The following is a 15,453-nucleotide window of genomic DNA, read 5'->3' on the forward strand; positions in this document are numbered from 1 at the left end:
TATTAGCTAAGTCCTCAATTTTCAATTATAATTTATTTATTATTAGTTATTTTTATAATTAGTTTATTTTTAAGTGAGTTATTTTAATTTTGTATTATTCTTTTTAATTTGGTTATTATTTATTAGTTTTTATATTTTTTGTAAGAACTAAAAGAAATTGGGCTTAATTTGGAAAGTGAGATGTTGAAAGCCCCAAACTCTGCTTGCATATGTTTCAATATTTTGGCTATAACTCGAGCTACAAAACTCCAAATGATGCGATTCTTGGACCATTGGAAAGCTAAGAGACAAAGCTACAATTTTATAAAGATCACTTTACCAGTTCTACCTTGAAGGTAGAGAAATTTGCATCAAAAAATGGCTAGATGTACTGTGTCGAGAATGAAAATTTGTAAAGATTGACAATTGATTTTTGAGCCTTTCATTACACTTTTAAGCCCAGTTAAACCCTAGGTCAACTTAAGGAACTTTAGGTTAAGTTTATTAGTATAAATAGGATATGTTTAACAACATTAGAGAGACAACTTTTGGGAGATTCAAGAAGTTAGGAGTTGAGGCTGAAACTTGGAGATCAAGGCGGCAAATATTGTTTTGTTTCTTTTTGGGCTTTTATTTTTCTTGTTACTCTCAATGGTTGAATTTTATATAATGTTATTTTTCTCTACGATTATGATTAGTTAATTTTCTTTTTCTAGGATTGCAATTGAACTCACATGTAATCTAGATTTTTAATCTCTTTCTTACTTATTTTCAATGGGAATTGAATTGTTTATTCCAATTTGTTCTTAATGCTTTTAATTGCCTGGCCACCAATTAAATTGATTTAGGAACCTAAACGAACTTGGGAAAGGAGTTTAGAGTAGACTAAAATTAGGATAGCATATGATCATATTAATTGATTTGTGTATAGGATAGGGATATACCTATATGCCATATGTAGCCAGATTAGAGCTTGAGCTTAATGAATCTGTTTTAATTTCAATTCGCATAGGGATATAGTGTTTTGGTTAAAATAGATATTTTTATAAGATGAGTTGGGAGACCCTTTTAAATAATCTAGGACTCTAGGTTAGCAATTCAACCCATTGAAATAAGTTAAGGAAGAAAGGTAAGATTTAGATGAAGTGTGAGGGATATCGTAATTCTAGGCTTGTTTAATTTGATATTTTCTCAAGTTCTTATTATTTTAATTTTTCTTATTGATTTAAAATTTAGTTAATTAGTTTTAGTTAATTAATTAATTTTGAGTGTTTGGATAAGATTAAATTGTTCTAATTTTAGTACATAGTAAAATTTTAGATCAATTCTCTGTGAGATCAATACTCTACTTGCTTATATACTATCTATTCGATATGTATACTTGCGTAGTAGAATTTTCACTGACAAGTTTTTGGCGCCGTTGCCAGGGAATTGTTTCTAGAATTTTTACTAATACTAATACCAAGCAATTTAGTTTTACTTCAAATTTGATTTTTCTTGTTTTAATATTAGATTTTGTTTGTTTACAGATATCTTTGGTCATTGTATGCAAAGAAGAAGCAACTTGAATCTTGTTCTTTTTGATCTTGAGATAGAAAGAACTTCCATGAGACGTCAAAGTGAGAATTTACAAGTTGTAGCTTTAAGTCAGACAATGGCTAAGGATAACAATAACAATGGCAATAATGCCATTAATCTGGTTCCCGAAATAAATAGAGCACTGCGAGATTATACTGTTCCTCTTTTGCAAGGTTTGCACCAAAGCATTAAGAGATCTTCCATCAATGCAAATAATTTTGAAATTAAACTAGCTTACATTCAGATGATTCAGTCCTCAGTCCAGTTTGGTGGGGTAACTAGTGATGATCCTAATTCTCATTTAGTAAATTTCCTAGAGATTCGCAATACCTTTAAATATAATGGAGTAACTGATGATGTTATTAGATTAAGACTTTTTCCTTTTCTCTGAGGGATAAAGTAAAGAGATGGCTTAATTCACTACTCAATGGGTCTATCACTACATGGGAAGACTTGGCGTAAAAGTTTCTAGCAAATTTTTTTCCACCTGTCAAGACTGCAAATATGCAGAATGATATCACCTCATTCACACAATTTGATGGTGAGTCTTTGTATGAAGCTTGGGAGAGGTTTAAAGAACTACTGAGAAGATGTCCACATCATGGGATTCTTGATTGGTTGCAAGTTTAGACATTCTACAATGGGTTGGTTGGGTCAATAAAAATTACAATTGATGTTGCTGCTGGTGGGGTATTAATGAGTAAGAATGCTTCAGATGCTTATAATTTGTTGGAAGAGATGGCTTCAAATAATTATCAATGGCCTTTAGAAAGGTCAAGTTTGAGAAAAGCTACTGGAGCTTATGAAATTGATTAACTTGGCAACTTAACTGCTCAAGTAACTGCGCAAGTGGCCGCATTGTCCAAGAAGTTTGACACATTGGGAGTTCATGCAGTACAAAATTCATTAGTAGTTTGTGAGATGTATGGAGATGGCCATTCATATGATCAATGTCCATATAATTCTGAATCAGTCTAGTTTGTAGGGAACTTTAATAGACAGCTGAATAACCCATACTCTAATACTTATAATCCTGGTTGGAGAAGCCACCCCAACTTTTCATGGAACAACAATCGAAGGCCTTCCAATCCAAAACCCATCATGCCTCCTTGTTTTCAACAACAAGCTAGACCACAAATTCTTGGAAAGAAGTCCGAATTGGAAGAACTTCTCTTGCAATATATGTTTAAGACTGATGCTTTAATTCAAAGCTATGGAACCTTCTTGAGAAATCTTGAGACCCAAGTAAGACAACTTGCAAACTCTATCAACAATAGACCTCAAGGTGCCTTACCAAGTGATACACGAGTCAATCCCAAAGGTAAGGAACATAGTAATGTAGTTACACTTAAGAGTGGAAAAGAAGTTGAAGGGGTGAATGAAAAATCAATTGAATCTTCAAAGGAACATGTAGATGATGACAAGGCAATTGTTGAGAAAGAAGTTGAACTAGAAAAGACAGATAATGGGCAAGCTAAAAATCAAAAGGATTCTCAAGCAACTTATCCTACACCACCATTCCCACAAAGGTTCAAATAGCAGAGGCTTGATAAACAGTTTGAGAAATTTCTCAATGTCTTCAAGAAACTCCACATAAACATCCATTTTGCTTAAGCTTTAGAAAAAATGCCAAGTTATGTTAAATTCTTGAAAGACATCTTAACTAAGAAGAAGAAACTAGAAAATTTAGAAACAATAGCAGTTACTAATGAGTGCAGCGTAATAATTCAAAACAAGCTTCCACCAAAACTTAAGGATCTAGGGAGTTTTTCTATCCCTTGTACTATCATTAGATTTAAATTTGCTAAAGCTTTTATGTGATTTGGGTGCAGGTGTTTCAATTATGCCTTTGTCAATTGCTGATAAACTTGGACTTAATGAGATACAACCTACCACAGTTTCTTTGCAATTAGCAGATAGAACAATCAAGTACCCTGTTGGGATTATTAAGGATGTATTAGTTAAAGTTGGGCATCTCTACGTTCCGGTAGAGTTCATTGTGCTTGAGATGGAAGAAGATCTGAAAATTCCTTTAATCCTAGGACGACCATTCTAGGCTACTGCAAGCACAATCATTGACGTAAGGGAAGGTAAGATAACTTTTAAAGTTGGATAATAGGTAGTTGAGTTAATATTTTCAATACAAATAAACATCTTAGCTCCACAAATTGTTGCTACAGAGTGAAGTTAATTGATAAAGGCAAATGTGAACCTATAAGTGAGCAAGCATCACTTTTTGAGTCTAAGCCACCACCTCCACCTGTGAGATCCAAGCAGTCACCAAAGAAGCATCCTCCATTGCCATCTAGTTGCCCTTTCAAAATTAGACATCAAGTAATGATGCTTTCTCGATCATACTTCAAGCTTTTTCCATGGAAACGTAAAGAAAGATGGTGGGGTCCTTTCAAAGTAATAAAGGCTTATCCTTGTGGAATAATTGAGATTGATAGTGAGGATATGGACACATTCATGGTTAATGGGCTAAGCCTCAGACCATATTTCAAGGATAACAAATTGAAAAATGGGGTACTATAGTCAAGCTAGTGACTATAAACAAGCGGTTCTTGGGAGGCAACGCAAGTTTTTAGACTTTACTTATTTTAGCCTTTATTTTATTTATTTTTTTAGTTGCAATTTATTTCTTTTAAACTAATTTTTTTATGTTTCCTTTTTGCAAGTAATTGGTTAAAAAAATAAAAAAAATTAAAAAGTCAAAGCCGTGGCCCTCAAAGTGAGAGCCGCGACACTGAACAAACAACAAAAAAATAGAATTGTTGAGCACCACGGTGCTTAACCTTCAGAGTCGTGGCACTCAAACCCGAAGCGTAACTCTTCTGGTGGAAAAAGTTGAGCACCGCGATGCTCATTAGGTCGGGGCCCAGCCTCAACCCTTTAAAAACCCTCTTAATTTTTTTTCTTCTTCTTCTTTCACTTTCTTTTTCTTCAACCGCCAGCTCCACTCCCTAAGCTTCTTTCTTCTGCACCTCTCTTGACTCTTTCTTTCCTTTTCACTCCAAAATTCTACATTTGATTTCTACTTAATTTTTTTTATTTTTCACTTAAAATACTGCACTTATTGCATTCTTGAGGTAAGCACTCTTCCTTTCCTCCTCCCAATATTAGTTTTCAATTGTTTTGTATAAAGAGAGGATGAGGTTGGTGTTCATGGCAAATTTTATAATTTTTTTCATAGTGGATGAGTCCAACGTGCATGTTTGTTAATGGGTTTTCTTACTTCCTCATGATTTATGCTTGGAGTGTAGAAAATTTTTATGATTAGTGCTTAATTCTTGTTACCCATCTAATGGATTCATGGATTTTTATTTGCTGCCAATATAATTGATAAATGCTTTGTTGATGTGGGTATATGATGGGTTTGTTTAATTATTGATGCTTGGTTGAGCAAGTAGAATAAATTTTGGAATTGTTGGTGCAACACATGCCATATCTGATAGTTTTGGATGAGTACATTGTTATAAAATTATTTTTATTTTTAATTTTTGGACTGTGGCATTGTGAAGATTATGATTATGAGAAAGCTGTTTTAATGTTGTAAGGAATAGAGAATTTATGGTGCCTCTTCAGAAGTGGGATGGTCAATGGAAATCTTGAATTTGGATTGTTGAATTGGACAGGAATTAATTAAATTTGTGCTTGTAGATCTTTCATATTTTCATGCTTGTTCATGCAATACTACTTGCATATTTTTCCTCTGGATTTGTTTTGATAATTAAATTTTTTTTGTAGGAGTGGCACCAAAACGATCTAAACCAAGCTCCAGTGGTGCTTTTGATATATCGAAGTTCATCTCTACCGAAGCCTCTGCGCGATATCATACATCTTTGATCAACAAAGTGCCAATTCTCGAATGAGGAATAGATATCCCCATCTTGCCTTACAAAGAAATTCATGACACGCTTTGCGATAGACATTGGTAGCAATTTAGTGACCAACCTGAAGCTGTAGTGGTGCTTGTAGTCTAGGAGTTTAATGCAAATGCAGTTGAGCATGTAGTTTGGGAGTTTAATGCAAATGCAGTTGAGCATGTTGATAGAGTGGCATTTGTCCGTGGCAAACGAGTCCCTTTTCACAGCCAAGCTATCAATGCATTTTTTGGAACCCCCAATATTGAAAATAATGAATATGGGCAGTATTTGGGCGATCATCAAGATTGCAATGAGATTATCTCGACACTATGTGTTAAGGGAGCCCAATAGAAGACTTCGCATGGTGAGCTAGTTTCATTCAAACGAAGTGCCATGAAAAAAGTACTGAAAGTTTAGTTACACTTTGTAGTAGCACGGTTACTCCCTTCCACTCATATCAGTGATGTTACAAGGGATCGTGCAGTGCTTATTTATGCCATTGTCACACATAAATCATTGATGTTGGTAAGGTTATCTCTTATGCCATCTTACATATGGGCCGCACTAAATAAGATGGTATCGATTTTTCTTCCTTAATCACTACATTATGTGTAAGAGCAGGTGTGTAATGGAGTGATAAAGAGGAGCTACAGCAACCAAAAATTCCCATCACCATGGGCATTCTTAAGAGATTAGAGCAATCTGCACCAACTGTTGGAAGTTTTTCCTAAGCCGCTCCCCCACCTTTACAGGCGACTCCCACACGTAGTGTCGCTCAATGGATGAAGCGCATCGATCGTAGCTTAGATTGTCACGAATGCCAAAATCGAGCAATCAAACAAATGATGAGAGCCTATGCCGAACACATTGGGATGGATATGACTACTTTTCCTTCATTGCCTACGAATTCTGACTTTGAGGACGATTTCGGTGGTGATGATGCGGAGGACATGTAGAGTGCAGTTTCAGAGTTAAGGGAATATTCTTGTCCTTTTTCTTTTATTTTCTTTTATCACATTAAGGACAATGTTTATTCCAAATTTGGGGGAGTGGTTTAGAATTTTGTTAGTTTATGTTTTTTTAGTTAGCTTTATTTTAAGATATGTTTTGCATATTTATGTTTTGCATGTTTTATTGTGTTTCAAAAAAAAATTGAGATAGTTGCACCTCATTGGTGATTGTCCCAATCCTAGGATGATATTTTAATTATCTTTTGATTCTTAGCTTTTGGGAAGCATATAGTTATGATTTAATTTTATGTGATATTCTTGTGTTAGCTTTATTTTAGAATGTGACTTCCAATAATTTGAGCACTATACTCTTTTACTTAGAATTTTTTTGTGATTTAGAGAAATTTTATGTTGATGAAAAAGTATACTGAAGTCAAGAATTCTAGAATTTGTTTGATTCTCTCTCGAGGCGAAATCTTAGATAACACTTAGGATAGGAATTGATTTAGGCCATTTTTGGATCGTTTGAGCCTTTTTGACCCTACCTTGTTATATTTATCCTTAGTCACCCTTTTTGAGCTTAATTTACCTTTTATTTGTAATTACACAATTATGTTAGCCTTGGCTTGTCTATTTAAATTCAACGATTTGAACCTTTCACCTTAAGTATTTTAATCTTTTTAAGGAATGATTTGAGCCTAAGAATAAATTGAGGGAGAAAGGTGAAAAGAAAAAAGAAAGAAGTGATGGTTGTTAGGAAAATGACCCCTAGTTTATAATTGTCAAAAATAAGTTTGGGGGTTGAAAAAAAAAAGAAAAGAAAAGAAATAAAGTGTGTTGTACAAAGGAAAGTTTACTTTAAGTTTGGGGGTGCTATAAAAAAAATTTGAAATTGAGCTTTTTATTTGTTTTAGATTGATTAAGTGCTTAGGGTGAATTTGAGCCTAAATATATCTTTTATCATACCTTGACCCTAGCCTTACATTACAAGCTTGATAAAGACCTATTGATCCTTGAATAAGTGTTAATCTACATTAGTGGAGAAAAAGATGAAAAGCAAACTTATGGGATCCTAGTACTAATCTATGCTTTGATTTGGCATAAACTAATATGAATTGCGTGATATTCTTTGTAAAAGAGCATTCACACACACATGGGAAGTCCATTCGAAATGTAAGTTTTCACTTAAATTGATGCATGAATTTAAGGATTAGCTGTATGTTACCTTAAGTTGAAATTTGAGTTAATTTCTGAGGAAAATTTGGGAAATCATGATTTGGTACTTCTATCTCTTGTTCAAGGATTTTTTTATGTTCAGTTTTCTTTTTGTGATTTTCTTTTGCTCGAGGACTAACAAAATCTTAAGTTTGGAGGTGTGATAATTCTATTTTATAGAATTATTTTATTCCAATTTTGTTATTAAATATTAGCTAAGTCCTCAATTTTCAATTATAATTTATTTATTTTTAGTTGTTTTTATAATTAGTTTATTTTTAAGTGAGTTATTTTAATTTTGAATTATTCTTTTTAATTTGGTTATTATTTATTATTTTTTATATTTTTTGTAGGAACTAAAAGAAATTGGGCTTAATTTTGGAAAGTGAGATGTTGAAAGACTTGAAAGTCTACTTGCATATGCTTCAATGTTTTGGCTATAACTCAAGCTACAAAACTCCAAATGATGTGATTCTTGGACCATTGGAAAGCAAGAGACAGAGCTACAACTTTCATGAAGATCACTTTGCCCAGTTCTACCTCGAAGATAGAGAAAATTGCATCGAAAAATGGTTGGACGTATTGTGCCGGGAATGGAATTTGTAAAGATTGACAATTGATTTTTGGGCCTCTCATTGCACTTTTAAGCCCAATTAAACCCTAGGTCAACTTAAGGAACTTTAGGTTAAGTTTATTAGTATAAATAGGATATGTTTAACAACATCAGAGAGACAACTTTTGGGAGATTCAAGAAGTTAGGAGTTGAGGCTGAAACTTCGAGATCAAGGTGGCAAATATTGTTTTGTTTTCTTCCTTGGCTTTTATTTTTCTTGTTACTCTCAATGGTTGAATTTTATATAATGTTCTTTGTCTCTGCTATTATAAGTAGCTAATTTTCTTTTTCTAGGATTGCAATTGAACTCACATGTAATCTAGATTTTTAATCTATTTCTTACTTATCTTAATGGGAATTGAATTGTTTATTCCAATATGTTTTTAATGCTTTTAATTGTCTGGCCACTAATTAAATTGATTTAGAAACCTAAACAAACTTGGGAAAGGGAGTTTAGAGTAGACTAAAATTGGAATAACATCATATTAATTGATTTGCGTATAGGATAAGGATATACCTATAGGCCATATGTAGCCAGATTAGAGCCTGAGTTTAATGAATCTGTTTTAATTTTAATTCACATAGGAATATAGTATTTTGGTTAAAATAGATATTTTTATAAGATGAGTCGGGAGACCTTTGTATATAATTTAGGACTTTAGGTTAGCAATTCAATCCATTGAAATAAGTTAAAGAAGAAAGGTAAGATTTAGATGAAGTGTGAGGGATATTGTAATCCTAGGCTTGTTTAATTTGATATTTTCTCAAGTTATTATTATTTTTTATTTTTCTTGTTGGTTTAAATTTTAGTTAATTAGTTTTAGTTAATTAATTAATTTTGAGTGTTTGGATAAGATTAAATTGTTCTAATTTTAGTACTTAGTAAAATTTTAGATCAATTCTCTATAGGATCTATACTCTACTTGCTTATATACTATCTATTCAATACGTATACTTGTGTAGTAGAATTTTAATTGACAACAATCGACATTGGCGTAACAATCATACAACAAATCCATTCCTAGTATAGCATCAAATCCCAATGTCATTAATAACTCCAAATCCACCAATTTCTCCCTATGGTTAATTTGAACTTCACAAAACTTATAGACGAACTTCGCCATATAAATTTCTTCTAAAAGGGTGGTCACTGCCAATGGGTTTACCATTATTTCACAAGGTCTATTCAATTTTGATACAAAATTTGAGGAAACAAAAGAATGGGTAGCTTTAAGATCAAATAATACCAATGCTTCAAAACCACAAATTAAAAAGTACCTGTCACCACATCATTAGAAGCAGGCACATCTTGCGAACCCATGGTAAATACTCTCGCTTGTCTTCCTCCGAAAGTACCCTATGGCACTGACTCAATAGGTCGAGATCGGGAGGTAAAAGCTATTCCTTTGCCTTTGTCAAGTTGACCTCTCCTAGTTGGAGGCAAAACTGCGGATGCTACTACGGATGCTGGTTGAACAAACCCAAGACTAGTTCCTTGCGATCTCCTATCATAGGGGCAGTCCCTTTCCATATGTCCTTCTTGACAACAATTAAAACACACATCATATGATTGAACACATGGCCCCACATGCGTAGTACCATAAGGTGCACTATAAGGACCCTTCTGGCCCATCTATCGACTGTTAAGGCTAGTTATTTCATTACCAGGCCCTTAACGGTTATTTGCTGCAGAGAAATTTCCATGATGAGGTGGACTACTAAACTGAGGATTCCTCCTCGATCCTTGAGACCCAGTTGACACTTGCCCTATATTCTGAATAGTATCCCTTCGACCAGGGTGACTTGACCTTGCAAAGGTTGTTTCTTGACTAGTGTTTCTTTGACTAGACTACCCTTCAGTCTTAGTCCTTTCGGTACTTTCACAAACTGCTCTTGCCTCCACACTACGACTCTCTATTAATCGAGCACAATCCACTGCATCAGAATATGAATCAAACCTCTGCGAAGCAATAACTCTAAATAGGTACTCAAGTAGTCCAACCACAAACCAATTCACTCTTATTTCTTTCGAAGATACAAGGTATGGGGCGTATCTAGACAGTTGCGTAAACTGCGCATCATATTCAGATATCGTCATCCCGAGTGTCTGCTTTAAGGCCTCAAACTCCTTAGCCTTAGCAGCTCGCACATTACAAAGTGTAAATCTATCCATAAAGGCTTTATCAAATTCCTTCCAACCAAGCAGACCAGCATCACTAAGTCTACCCCACATATATGGCGTAATCCACTATTGTTCTACATCCTCAAGATGAAAACTAGCCAATGTTACTGACCTCATGCTCGAAGCTCCTAAAGCGCAACAAATCTTTTCCATGGTGTCTAAAAATCTACGTGGGTCCTCTCTCATGTATTTGAATGATGGAGGTTTTAGCAAATAATGAAACTAAGCCATCTCCTTCGTCATCATTCGGATCATTCTCATCCTCCTCCTCTGACCCTTCTTCCTCTATCATATTTATATTTGGGTCATAATCCAGATCTTGTGAACTTGAATCCATATACTCTTCAACCGCACCAGCACATTGCCTAGTAAATTTTGTAAATTGTTAGGTCAAATTTCGCAATCCAGCAGCTAATTCATCTAAAGTAGCGCTCTCTAGAGTAGGTCCACTAGCCCTAGTGCTGTCCGTATTAGCACTTCTATGATCACTTGAACTACTTTCACTGAAATGTCGGACACTCTTCCTTCCTCTTGTTCTAGGATGACTTCAACCTTGAAAGGCAGAAACCCGTAATCGCTCATCGGTTTCTCTGGGTGCGTCTGACTCACCCGCAACCCTCAAAGATGCTCGAGTCTAGGACGACATCTCAAACCTGAACATCGACAATCATTTCTTATTATTTAATTATCTCTTATGATTACACAAGGTAGTTTTCTAAGATATGTAAAGAAGTCCATGCAGCTTCTTACCTATAATCGGTGTTACAATCAATAACTATAAGCAAGACTCTACATCGACCCCATTACTTTGTTGCTCAACACGAGAATTTCTAGGACTCGACTAAACCTAGGACTCTGATACAAAGTCTGTAACGACCTTCTCCTCAATCGTTACCAACATTCGAGACTTACGAGTAAACCCACCAAATCCCTAACAAGCTTTAGTTGAGATTCCAGATAATTAAATCAAATATTCTTTTATGCATATAAATCGACTAGTAATAATGATACCGTCATTTACTTAACTAGCTAAACATTTGTAACTAATACGTTGCTACTATATGTCAATATCCAATTTCGATAAACTTTCAACAAATTTAACATCACACTTAATACTCATTACACAACCTCAAAGTTTATAACAAATACATATCTGAAAGACTAATAGTAATTATAAGTCTAGCACTTTTAAACAACATGACCCCTGTGCAGCGAAGTGACTCGAAGTGGAAGTCTAAGAGATGCCATTACCTACATTGCAGCAAGTCTCGATGTGCTGAGCAATATACTTGATCTGATTACTTATCTACAAAAGGAAGATAAGGGGTGAGTCTCACTAACTTAGTGATCATCGACTCTATGAGTAATGCGTAGATGGGAAACAAGCCAAGGATAGGAATTTTGAACATTAAAAACATGCAAATATATATAAACAATTTGAAATTAAATGAAGCATTTGTGCCTTATATGTAAACCCAAAAGTTGTGTTGCAAAATAACCACTTTAAGTAATATAATAAAACCAACGCAAGTAAAAGATTTCTACCGTTGAAATCATTTGTTTCTCTTTACTTAAAATCAATCAACATAAGCATGCACGTTCCTGTAAAATCAAGCAATTTCGATGCTTATACACAAGTTTCTAAACGAGCTCATCCTTGAGATATTAAACACAAATCCATCGTATAAATAAGGGAGCTGCGAAATAAAACTCATATTTCTCACCATGCGAAAAAATACGTATTTGAAAACCTAAAGAGATATCACTCTCAAGTAGGTAATAGAAATAAAAAACTCGTGGACCCTCTTCCATGTAATAACATCCGGGAGCATTGCTCCACTGAATTCTCACAGCCATGGCAGTCTCGACGATGTTGGCCGATATCAGAGAAATTAAACGGTCGTAATCGCGTATATCAACTTGTGGCCCAGCCACATATAACAAGCTGTGGCCTTGCCACGTATAATCATAGACCGTGGTCTCCTTTAAGTCTAATAGCCCATCGGTGATCCAAAGATTCTCTAGCTAGAGCTCACTTGTGCACAAGGGTCACATTATCCAGATGTGACATTCAGCTTACCCTCGAATCTCTTGGTTTGACAAAACCATTTAAAAATCAAGATGGGTTTCCAAAAGCTCATATCAAATCCATTTCAAAATTACCTATCATGGTAACATGCTAAAACCTCTTTTTGTTAGACTTTACAATGTAAAACCTTTGCATGAACTTTAAATATCAAATCAACATGGTGAATATATAATCTATTCATGAATGCACATAACACAACCAATAAGGCACATTTTGATGTCAACCATATTAAAGAGCTTGTTTCCCGATTTTAAAAACCCTTTTCATAAATACCTTATATATATTCAAATCAATTTCAAACATCATGGCATCCATAATTGCCTAGCATTTCTACTAACTCATGCTTTCCACAAATTGCATATAAAGTAAATCGACACATCTATTAATTGTATATCAAATATATAGTATAGAAATTTTGAAATAAACACTCTCTACTCACTTTACAATAGTTGGATACCACGTCGCTATTGATTCAGGTGCGTATCTAGCTAATTCTACTCGCCGGTCACCCGTTACCTTTTCTAGCACGCCACCACAGCAAACTTCCCTTTATCACACATTTCTTAGCAACAATTCAAACCCAATACACTTAATTGTACTCATACATGGTAGCGTATCAACCAATAATCCTTAACCAAATCTCATAGTTTTCATCAACATTATTCACAATCATGGAACATACAATCCATATACTTCAACCAACCAAAGCTTATACAACACAATGTAGTCACTTTGCATACTTACCTCTTGGTTCGAGCTTGAATTCCAAATATGATTCACAACTTCGTCACATCTTCGGTCACCATTGCTGCCACAAACATAAACAATCAAATACATCTCATCTTTCTTTTCTACTTGTAATTTCAAGACTAAAACATTTACCCATTGCTTATTTATCTCAAAATCACCATGCATTCCAAGATCTACCTACATGCATGCTTTGGGCTCTTAAATCTCTTGAAGATCCTTACTACCACAAGCAAAATCTCACGTTATAATCGGTTCAAAATGCATGCATTCAAGTAAAATAACAATTTCTACCTTCCTTACCTTGGAACTTCTAAGCCGAACCACCAAATCTCTTTAAACTTAAACAATGGCGTGTAGGTGGGGAAGAGAACCTCTCGATTTTCTCTAGGTCTTCCAAGCCAATTCTCTTTCTTCCTTTCCTCTTAACTCTCCCTCTCCCCTTGGGCGAAAGCTTCACAATGCTCTCTCTTCTCCATTTCCCTTCCAAATGGGTAGATCTCTCATGGAAACTCACTTGTTTTCTTTACATTTTCCTTCTCTAGGCCGAGCCTTTCCATGTATGTTTCTTTCCTTATCTTTTCTCTCTTCCTCTCGGGTGGAGCTTCATGAGACCAATTCTCCCATCTTTTTCCCTCAATGATATGGTTTGGTCAATGTTCTCTAAGCCTTTGCCCACATTTCTCTTTTTTTCTTTTATTCCTCACTTCTCATTGGACCAACCCATCTCCCACTCAAATTTCATGCACCAATTTTCTCCTTTGCTCATTGGTCCAAAATCTATCCTAATTTTTCTTCTCCATCTATCACCTTCACCTTCCCATTTTTCTTTTCTTTATTCTTTATTTCATGCACCACCTTATTCCTCCAATCACATTTTATGCACAAACTTTGCCTTATATTTTATTTGGCCATTTATTCAACCATTCAAGTCACATGCATCTCACTTTTTACCTTCCTCATTAGGCCACCTTATGCAACAATCTCATTACATTCAATTAACTTAGTCTTATTATTCCTTTTACTTCACATATTAAGGGTCCCACATGTCCTCCACTAACTTCTCCTTTTTGTATGTAATAGTGAAATCACATGTACATCTCCTATCCCACATAATCTAACTTTCCTTGGTTAGTAAATTAACATTTAACTTATAAATTTTTTAAAAATTGCACATAAGTCCTCAAACTTTTCTTTATTTACCATGTGCTCCTCCAAACTTTTCATCTTTTACAATTTGGTCCTTCCAAAATTTCCTTAATCCTAATTCCTCCTATTTTCCTTCCTTTACACATGTGCAATCAAAATATAAAATTTGCACTTCGCCATTGTATCACTATAATATTTAAATAAATACTTACCCGTTCTTACTCTATTTAATAAAGGCACGCGGGTCGCACTTATGGCATTTTTCTTTCAAATTCTTTCTTACTTCTTCTCCCCCACTTAGATTAGTCACATAGTCCTCCTCCATGATTATTCTCAACACTGAATAAAATATTAATATTTTATTAATATTTTATTAATAAAATATTATTTTATTTTAAAATATTCTTTTCACCCGTTACCGCTATTTGGCATTTAAATTTATATTAATTGACCCTTCGTCTCATCGATAAGGTCTTATTGGCTTCTATACGAGGATACGGGGTGTTACAAGAACAAGAATAAACAGAAACAATGCAACACAGAGTGCCAAATACAACTAAACCCATCTATAACAACTATAAAACATACTTCAACCCAAGTACCAAAGATTTGACCTTGCTATGGTAATAATGGAATTTGAAAAGAAAAAAAATTATAAAATTTTTCCAATTCAAAATGACTTTACAAAAGTTTTATGTCGACATTGAGTGATAAAGTTTTTAATTTAGTAGTCTAAAAATGAGGTTTTAAATTTAAATATTTATGTTTTTGAATTTAATTCAGAAAAAAAGGCACTGGCATGCATATATTTATTTTTTAAGGAAGTTAGATTATTGGAAAAAAAGAAAGAGGGCATGAATATATACATATATATGTATATATTCTTTTCTAAATTTCTAAAATGAATTAAGATGACTAATGAAAAAGGATTCATTGCTTTTCTTTAATGAATCAAATGACAATTCTTGGTTCTCATCAATCAAGATATATATCTATTGAGATTTCAATCATGTTAAGACAACTCATATGTAGCGAAATATTATTAAAATTTTAATCCCTTAAGCCATGGATCAATTTAATTGAAA

The 15,453-nt window shown here is 34.1% G+C and overlaps 1 non-coding gene across 1 annotated transcript; it reads right to left on the bottom strand.

Annotated features, from left to right (window-relative positions):
• Positions 1–2,059: 2,059 nt before the first annotated feature.
• LOC148760326 (small nucleolar RNA R71) lies at positions 2,060–2,165 on the bottom strand. The gene has a single exon (XR_016023296.1). It is a non-coding gene; the product is annotated as a small nucleolar RNA R71 (small nucleolar RNA).
• Positions 2,166–15,453: the final 13,288 nt, after the last annotated feature.

The sequence above is a fragment of the Theobroma cacao genome, chromosome 10 (assembly GCF_053813885.1).
Source record: "Theobroma cacao isolate CCN51 chromosome 10, ASM5381388v1, whole genome shotgun sequence".
Taxonomy (NCBI): Eukaryota; Viridiplantae; Streptophyta; class Magnoliopsida; order Malvales; family Malvaceae; genus Theobroma; species Theobroma cacao.